The sequence below is a fragment of the Chaetodon auriga genome, chromosome 17 (assembly GCF_051107435.1).
Source record: "Chaetodon auriga isolate fChaAug3 chromosome 17, fChaAug3.hap1, whole genome shotgun sequence".
Lineage (NCBI taxonomy): Eukaryota > Metazoa > Chordata > Actinopteri > Chaetodontiformes > Chaetodontidae > Chaetodon > Chaetodon auriga.
In genome coordinates, this window is record NC_135090.1 from 23,191,335 (window position 1) to 23,201,299 (window position 9,965).

At 42.8% G+C, this 9,965-nt stretch overlaps 1 long non-coding RNA gene across 1 annotated transcript; it reads left to right on the top strand.

Annotated features, from left to right (window-relative positions):
* The first annotated feature begins 5,316 nt into the window (after positions 1 to 5,316).
* On the top strand, positions 5,317 to 6,102 carry LOC143335041 (uncharacterized). Its single transcript, XR_013078393.1, has 3 exons — positions 5,317 to 5,538; positions 5,720 to 5,895; positions 6,005 to 6,102. It is a non-coding gene; the product is annotated as an uncharacterized LOC143335041 (long non-coding RNA).
* Positions 6,103 to 9,965: the final 3,863 nt, after the last annotated feature.

Here is a 9,965-nt window from a genome sequence, read left to right on the forward strand (position 1 = left end):
TCAGTTTCATGTTTGAGGTTTGCCTCAGCGGAACAATCGTCCTGTGAAAGTTTGTATGTGAGTGAATGAACACACACACAAACAAAGACAGCCACTGTTTACACCAGCAGAGGGTAAATACTGGTTAATGCACACACACACACACACACACACACACACACACACACACACACACACAGAAAAGCATCTCTTTGGAATTTCAGACTTCTTTCATTATCACTCCACTTTGAACCAAACCTCATTCATGTTTTTACACATTTTATGGCTGCGTAGTTGAATCCATCAAGCCCTTCTTTTTGCTCAGATGACACACATCCTATCAGTGGACTGAACCCAAACGTCCACACATGCAAGCGTGACCTCTGACCTGCAGCCAGGTGTCAGTGACTTCAGCATGATTTGGAGTCTTTCCGCCAGGTAAACCCACCTGATAGCCGTTAATCTGTGGATTAAGTGAGTCTGTCAGCTCCATTCTCCTGACATCTGTCATTTCTTTGAAAAATGAGAGCTGCAGACTTAGCGGGATGGTTTGTGTACACCTGCACACACACGCAGAGGCTCAGAAATGCCCTTGTGTGACTCTGAAAAGTTGATTACGTAATGAAAGTAGCGGGCGTGTTTCTATATTGGATGTTTTTGTTTCCCATCAAGGTGAATTTCGGCTTCTTTAAGCAGCTCTTTGGCCCGGAGGCTTTAAGGTGTGTCCTCAGCTCTGCGTCCGGCCTTGACTGCTCGTAACCCGACGATTCAGGAGAAAATAAACAGTGAAATTTTACTGCGAGACAAAATCTGTTGCCCAAACTTATGGAAACTTATCATTCAACGAGCTCCTGAGTCTGTGTTTCAGTTGACTTTAACGTCACATTCATCGACCGGACGAACACCTGTCGAAGAAACTTAGGGTGAGACCGTCCTGGACTCACAGAGGCCACTTTGGTTCCAGACCTCCCCGTGAAACCTCAGATAAACCTGGAAATGAGCAGAGAAATGGACGAGCTGCTCACACACACGCTGTGTCGGAGTGTGTAGGTGCATGTGTTGAATCAGGTAGCGCCAACAGGACTGAACACGCCTGCAGCATTTAGGCAGGAATGTGTGTTGACTCTCTTTGAGTCAACACTGAATCATGCAGGAAGGGAGGGGGCGGGTCTAAACGGGAAACGTAACCAGAAAACGCTCCCCCCTCAACACCACCCGCCATTTTCAGTTCCTCCCGACGACCACGCTCACACCTGTGGCTGTGAGTGAGGGATGTGTGGATGAGATGGTTCAGACATTCATGTTCCCCTCAGGATGAACTGCAGTAACTCCTTTTCGTGCAGCGCCATCATCTGGGCAACATTTCACCTGTTGAATACTTTATGAGCAAATACCTGCAGAGCCAACTCCCATCAGCCTCAGCTGCACTCTGACTTTTAACCAACTTTTATGAGTGTGCTAACATGCTAAACTGTGATGGTGAACACTGTACCTGCTAAGCATTAGCATGTTAGCAAGCTAATGTTAGCATTTAGCTTGAAGCTGCTGCAGACTCTGATATTTAACAACAAGCAGTAATTTGACTAAAAGCTGTTTTGAGTCTCTCAGCAGGTGAAGACATTTGGATTTTCACGTTCACATTAAAGCCACTTTCACTGACGACACACTTTAAAGACTCATTTCACCGTCTGGAACTTTGGACTGTTTTGATGACATAATGCAGGAACCTGTGCTGTGATCGTCAGTCGTCTGTGACGCCCCCTTGTGGTGAAGCCGCTGTGTTTGCTGCAGACTTGATGTAAACACACAGTCAGTGTAAACTAATGAGTATGTGATCCTTTTACACTGCATGAGGTGTGTGTGTGACTGCAGCCTGTGGGCCTGTAGCAGCAGGTTATACTCTACCTGTGTGTGTGTGTGTGTGTGTGTGTGTGTGTGTGTGTGTGTGTGTGTGTGATTACAGGGTAGTGTAATGACGGCCTTGTTGGGTGGGATGGAAGAATAACTCACAGCTCAAACACGGAGAGTCTTTTCTCCCTGTTTCACAGGTATGGAAGCCCGCTGAGGACAAACACACGAAGCACACCTGCTGCAGCACAGCGAGGCAGAGCAGCATGAACCTGAAGACTCATGTCTGGATGGTAAATATAAAGCTACACCTGGCTGCCAGTTAGCCTAGCTTAGTGTTACGTTTCCCCTCAAAAACAAAACTTAATGGCGGTCGCTGGTAGGGGAAACTAACAAAAAACAAACTGCACTCAACACAAAATGGGTCTCTTGGGGTCTAAAAGGTGATGGGAAACACTCACACACAAACACCCACCCACTCTCAAAATGATAGAAGAGCAAAAGAAATGAGCCCAAAAACAAAAAAATGGGAGTCAGTAAAAAGGAGGGAGTGAAGTTCTGGAAAAGAAAAAACCCTACAGTTTAAGAACATTCACACACTCAGCCACACACACACCAGGAGAGCCAACTGAAGGTGTTGACCCTCCGGTGTCACACAGCCAACAAAGCAGAGCCACAAGCCTCCTTTAATAGGGCAGCCGGCTGATTGGTTCCAGCTGCGCTAATGAGTGCAGGTGCCCTCAATAGGTGCACATCATTGAAGGGGTGGAGCTTACTGCCCACCTTCCACCGTAACACTTAGCATAAACGGTTAGCCTGGCTCTGTCCAAAGGCGACAAAATCCACCGACCAGCAGCTCTAAAGCTCAACGATCAACACAACAAATCCTGGTCGTTTGGTTCAGATGAAAAATGAAGCCTGAAAATGATGAGAGGTGACTTCAGAGTAGCTGTAGCTTCATCTTCATCAGCTTCATCTTCAGTGGACACAGTGAATACTAACTTCCAGCAGGAAAGAGAAGAAGTGTGTTTCTCAAAATGTTCAACAATCCCCTGAAGTGTTGTTGACTGCACTTCCCAAAAACTACCGTCCTCACCTGGACACATGAAGCGAAGCACATGACATGCTGCTGAGAAAAGGCCACGTTCCAGGACTGGATCATCATCACGTTTGTCCAAAGGTCAGCCATGACACTCCTGGAATGTCTGGGAAGTCCAGAAGAGCTCAAACCAAACCTGAGCAGGTTTCAACAGAACGCCGCTGCTCAACATGCAAATAAGAAAATAAAGTTCAGAAATCAAAAATTCCAGGAATGTATTTAATCTGCAGGGTGTGAAAATCTGAGCTGTGACAGTGAGAGCGAGCGATGTGTCCTGACACGACGACCCGCAGCTGACGGGAGCCGAACAGCAACGACAACAGGCTAATCACTGGAGGCTGATCTGCACGAGGGAACGGTTCACCTCCATTTCACGGAAGTGGGGATCCAACCAGCGGCACGTCCGCAAACCCAGACTGACGAGGAGCCGGGCTCCTCCTCGAGGAGCTGATAGCGGGATCGGAAGGAAGGCACCTCTGCCAGGATCAGTCTAATTGCTGGAGATGTTTGCGTGATGATTCATTCAGTGATTCAAATGTCAGTTTCTGTGTCGAAGGGCACGCCGGCACACAGATGAGAGCAGAATATTGAGAGGAGGGTGAGTTTAATGCAGCGGGACAGTAAAAACACACTTTATCCATTTAAAGTGTCCTTAATCTCTTCATCAAATCAAGTTTTCATTCAGCCCTTGTGCACAAGACGAATGGACGTGAATGAATGTGGAATTCAAGCTTTGTGCTGCTGTTGAGACATGTGTTGGACAAAATAATAGAAACACCTCTCAGGAAGTAAACGTGAATCGACTCGTCTCTTAAACATGTCTCCGACGGTCGAGGATTTCTGCGATGGAGATGGATGTGAAACATCATTCTGCACAGCAAGGTGCAAACGTTCAACTTTAAGACCACCAAAGAAGAATGAGACCGCCGCACACGCTCTTCTCTTCTTCTTTGGTATCTGACGTTGGCGTCGCCACCTCCTGGTCTGGCATGCTGTTTGAAAATTGGGCAGAATTTTTTTAAACCTAAATGTGACTGACGTCTCTCTCAACCTTCCATCAGATATATGGCACCTGTTAAGGTCTTAACATCTCCACCATTTTAATTGGTTCATGAATCCTGTGATGTCACAGCTCTACTAGTCTAATGAAAAAAGACCTGAAAACACCTGTGTGTGTCTGCAGGTGTATACACTCTTAGAAGAGATGTGTTAAAAAATGACACAAAAAATGTGTTGTTACATGTGTAACACATTTTGTGTGGATTTCAAAACAAGATGTGTATAAAAATGCACAGAAAGCTTAACACATTTAATGTGTTGGACAGTTTGACACATGTGTGTGTTACTTTGAGTGGCGGCAATCAATTTAACACAATGGGTGTGTTACCTTAAGAGGCGGCAAGGGGTCGCTCCCGCCTCTGGGACAGAGAAAGGAGAGGAAGATGGAGGCTGCTTCGCCTGGGCTGCTGTCGGAGTGTTCGGTAAGTTATCCATTACCAGTTTATTTTAATATGTCTCAGCGAACAGTTTATTATTCTGTTAAATTCGGCATGTGTATAAACCACCAGCTAAACCATATCCAGATAGGCCTCCTGTTTTGTTGAGCAGGGCTGCCGAGCAGTAAGCTAGCTTAGCTGCCAACATTAGCTCAAGTTCTACCGTGCTTGTTACCAAAATTAGACCATGTTCCACGCAGTTTAGGACAGTAAAGCAAAACATTCACCCGTTTCCATAAAGTCCGTGGAAACCCACATCTAGTTTACTTAAACAGCGAACTAAGTTTGAAGTCAATGCCGCCCAACACCGCCGGTTTCACTGCGGAGTTGGGAGGGGGAGTGGGGGTGCGGGTGCGGGGGCGTTTGTCGGTCGACAAGCCTTCATATAGTTCAACTGCTGTTTTTTATTCCTGCCATAATCAAGGCGCTTTTAGAGAGCCTCACAGCAGCAGCGGATAAACTGTTTTCAACGTGAGAAATCGGCGGTGTGGCGTGTGACGACAGTCAAATGCTTGTGTCTCACGCTTGATGCGTGAATGACGGGAAAAAATGCCATGTAAATATTTGAACGCAACGTAATTCAAAATCACGTCGGGAAAAAAAAGCGGAATTAATTTGTGGTGCTAGGAGTTGATTCTGTGGCGCTGCGCCACCCATCGGTCTATGTATGGGAAACATTGCAAAGGGTTAAAGGGAATTATTTCCACCGGACCTTTTGACCAGTGAGGTTTCAAAATATAGGACTTAGGTAGATTTTCAAGTCAAAGACCGTTTTTTACCAGACATTATTAACCGTCTTATTAACCTATGTATTCCTCTTTTTCTTTTCAGCACACACAGGAAGACCTGACAACCAAAGTCTTTGTGGTTACTTTTAAAGATAACAAAGAGATTTGCAAAAAAATTCTCAATGTTAAGAGTGCCAGAGATCTAATAGATCAAAGCCTAGCGCAGCAAACTGGCTGTGTGCTTGATCGATTTTTGACATATAACACAGATTTCATGGAATATATTGATGTCGACACCAGTGTGAACATAAAGGACTTTGATAGATTCCAGGTCTTCCTGGAATCAGCCAGAGGGTCCCAGGGTCATGAGGAGACAAATCAAATTCAGGTATAGTGTGTATTGCTTTAGTTTCCAGCACGATTCTCTTTCAGCAGATAGTTATATAGAAAATAATTCCATCCATGAAAATAGAAATGAGTGTTTGAATAGTACTTGAGAGTCCTTGAATTGGACTTGTCCCTGTCTGGATGAACTGGTGAGATGAAGTGTCTATTTGTCCTCTGCACAGCCTAACACTTTCACGGAAGAGCATGATCCAACCAACACTGACAAACTACTGTCACTGCTTCAGAAGAAGGCCCCACAAATTCTTAGTGAGTACGAAAAGACGGGTGTCCTATCTGTGCCTTCAAGGAAGCTCCTAGTGAAGACCTGTGTCGGAGATCTGGTGGAGAGGTGTGGTTTGTAAGTAACCTTATCACACTTTAAAATTGAAATATATTAAATATATAACCTATTTTTTTAAGTGCACTGAAGCAATGAGAAAGTGGCTGCGTTTTTGTTATTTTTTCAGTTACCCTATTGGTGCAGAGAAGCTTGCTTTGGCAAAACACATAATCACCACCTTCCCATCCTTGAGTGTCAAAGTCGCAGGAACAGGGGAAGGATTTGTAAGTGAACTCACCAATTGACAGCTCATTGACAGACACTCTGACATGTGAAAAATATTGACTATGGCATTACTTGTAAAATCATGTCATGACTCGGACAAGTAAAACACAGATATATATATACATTATCCGAGGATGATGGTTTTGTTTGGTCCTCTGTCAAAGCTCTGGTGCATGCGATTTGAAGCTAAGCACAATCCACTTAAAAGACTAGCACATGCAGTTTGTAACTTCAAAAATGTGTCAAAGACATTAGCTTTTAAGCATCAGGTTCAACAAATGTATCACTATAAGCATATTGACAGTATGTCTAAGAAAACTGATGTGTCCAATGCCTGTCTCGTTACTATTGGGTCCCTTAAGAAAGCAGATGTCTTGTTGGCCAACTTGAGGTTAACCCTTGAAACTGACCTTTCTTTGACTACAACTGTATTTGTGTCTCACAGTGTTGATGTGTATGGCCAGACTTATAGAACTGGTTCAATACTGCCACTGAAAGCAGACCATAGAGAAGAGCCTTTGTTTGGTGAAGTCATCCATATCTTGCCACAGGCAGTAAATGAGTCAATTTTCATGTTTGTGAAGATCCTTAAAGTCAAGTACTTTGATGACCATTTTTATGCCTATGCAGTAGAGAAAACAAAAGAGTATGAACTGATTACATTGGCTGAAACCTCTGATTTTCGGCCATTAGATATTATGACAAGCTATGGCAACAGAGAGCTATATTTGAACCCAAGGTACAGATTTGTATAGCTGGGATGTCTGTAAATATGTTTGTGGATGCAACCACACAATTTGCTGAATGTTGATGCCGGCACTGTTTTGGCTCCTTTATTTCATTGTTGTTTTTTGAAAGTAAATGAATTTAATGTCTGTCACAAATGTCTATGTAATAAATAAAATAAGACTGACAAGAAGATAAAAATCAAGAACTCTGTTTTCATCAAAAATCTGATTAACCATTGCCTGTCCAATAACAAGCAACAGATGAGAAATGTGACTAGCTGGTGACCAAAGTAGATTTTTTAAATTTTTTTTTACACATCATTAATCCATTTAAACACATTTTTTGTGTCAAAATAACACAATTTGTGTAGACCCATTTAACACAATAGATGTGTTAAAAGAATGGACACATTAGTTTTGTCAAATTTGACACAACATGTGTTGTCCCTGAGCTGATGCAGCACATGTGTTAAATTTTAACACATTATGTGCTGTTTTTAACACATCTGTTCTAAGAGTGTATGAGCCAGCTGGTACTCAGACAGTATCTTGATATTTCCCTCTCAGGCTCAGTGTTACCAGGAACTCTGGGATACCGACGCCTCCGCGGTCGCTCCTCGCCACCTGTGAACGGTTTATCGCCTGGTCGTTCAGGCGGTTTGTGTGTCTTTATTGTAGCTTCAGTCGGGAAGCAGCCGGAGCAGAATTTGCATCAGTCTGTTATTTATATCCAAATGAAGAGTCTCAGGCTGAAGGACAGGACTGTCCGGATCTGCCGGCTCCAGAAGACAAACACTGAGGACGACCGTTAGAAACCTTCATACAGTTTCAGGATTAGAGTCAAAAATCGTGTTGACATTGTTTGAAGATGATCGAAAAGCTTTGTTTTTAGTATCAGAACCAGCTTTGATAAAAAACAAAGAGTTAACTAAAGTAACTTCAGCTGCATTTCTTCTTCTACTCTGAGGGTGGTGGTTTAAGCTACGTTATGCATGACTATAATAAACAGAGTAGAAGAAGAAGAACGCTGAAAACTGAAAACATGAGTTGTCTTGAACCCCAGAGAGAAAACTTAGTCTGCAGGAACGTGTCTGTTTGGGAAAGCTGTGATTGTTCCTTCGTGTCAGCTCGTATCAGCCATGTTTCCTGCTGTCTGGAGAGGAAGATGATGAAGATGAAGAGCGTTCCAGGAAGACGACAACAGCGGAAACAGCTTCTTCTTTGGGTTTTGTAGCAGAAACAGCTGATCAGTCATGTGAGTTCAGTTTTTCTCCCATTTAACGCATTAACACTCAAAAACCAACTCAAGTGAGAATAAAACGTTTTTGCAAAAGTTTCTTTGAATTTCCATCAAACTTTTCGAGTATTTCAAAATGTGCATAAAATCACCTCAATGGAAACTCGGCTGGACAGAAACCTTCAGAGAACCTTAAAGTTACTAAAGTTCATGTCATTGAACACTTTGATGAACCAGAATTTAAAAAGTGATAAAAATAAAAAAAAAATTTTCTACTTATAATTTTTACTTCAGTCAAAAGTTTGACTTATAAATAAATTTGACTGAGTAGGATCAAACTATGAGTCACATTGAGCATTTTATTGTTTTCATGATCAACGTTGTTTTTTGGCAGGAAAAGGCTTCCATACACATGAGTCACATCGACGCTCCCTTTAAACAGGAAGTTCACATTTACGATCGTTGCGTCATATTTATCTGTGAAACTGGAATCAGGGTTTAAAGATGTGAGCTCATCACAGGGAGTGTGTGTGTGTGTGTGTGTGTGTGTGTGTGTGTGATGACATGTTGGCGTGTTCCCGCACACACACTCCTTCATGTCATTGTTGAATTCATGTGAATTCAGTTTTATTTTTCTTCTTCTGCTGTTTTCTCTCATGGTAAAACTCGTCATTCTGCTCGTTTTGATGAGCCGGTTTACCTGAACTGTGAGCACCTGTTTGGACAGTTTAACGTCACTTGTCCTGAACTCCTCGTGTCTCTGTGGTTCAGCCTTCAGTCAGGATGAGATAAACCAGTGTCTGCGTCACATTTATCTCCTCCTCCTCTTCTTCTTCTGAACATTTCGTTCCACACGTCACTTCATGAGTTGATCTGAATCACCTGATTATCATTTATGTGTTTATGATTATTTTATCTCAAAGACAGAAATCAGCTGTCAACTCATTCTTTTTTAAGTTTACCCATTTTCAGACTTTTCAGCTGAACGACACATTGACGTGAAAACATCATTTTCTCTGCCGACGGTTCGTTTTCTCGCCGTCCTTGAGGAGATAAATTTGTTTTAATGAGTTTTATTCTGCGTCTTTGTCGACATATAAAAGGTGATGTTCAAACGCCGATTGAAGAAGAAGAAATCATAAAAGGAGCTGAAGTGATTTTAAATCTGAGCCACAAACACTGATGTTGATGTGTTTATTACCGACGTGTCAGCTGGAAATAGAAGCAGCTCCTCAGGTGAACCGGACCGGCTCTGCTCTGCGGGCCTGCAGCGCCCTCTGCTGGATGAACGCCGCCGTTACATCCTCTGACCCCCGAGGAAGATGAGCCTCCTCATGTCTTCATCACTGATGCTCTCACATGATTTCAAGTTCACCAGGTCAAAACAACAAACACAAACAAACAGATTCAATAAATAAATAAAACAAAGAAAAACAAACACTGTAAAAAATATCAAGAGACAAAAATCTAAAATAAACTAAAAAAACAGAAACCATCAAAGCAAAAACAGAAGAACAAGAAGGTCGAAGTCGACTTAAAGTACAAGTACTCACATCTGTACTCGAGTTAAAGTACTCAGATACTTTCAGTCACTGGATGAAAAGTCGTTCTGAAATAAAAACTGTTTTGAACTGAAATGTTTTTTTTTTTAAAATTAAATAAGATGAAAATTCCCTTTTCTCATATTTCATCAACGATTGATTATTGATCACCTGCTGCTCTCTGATCAGCTGATGATGTCACTTCATCACACCTACCTGTTGCCTTCAGGTAGAGCCCAGCGCAAAGAGCTTGACCTCCCAATCCGACCCAGAACACCTTCGGAGGTCAAAGGTCAAAGGTCAAAGGTCAAAGGTCAGGGGTCAGGATCAATGAAAACGTCAGCGCTTTGGTTTTGG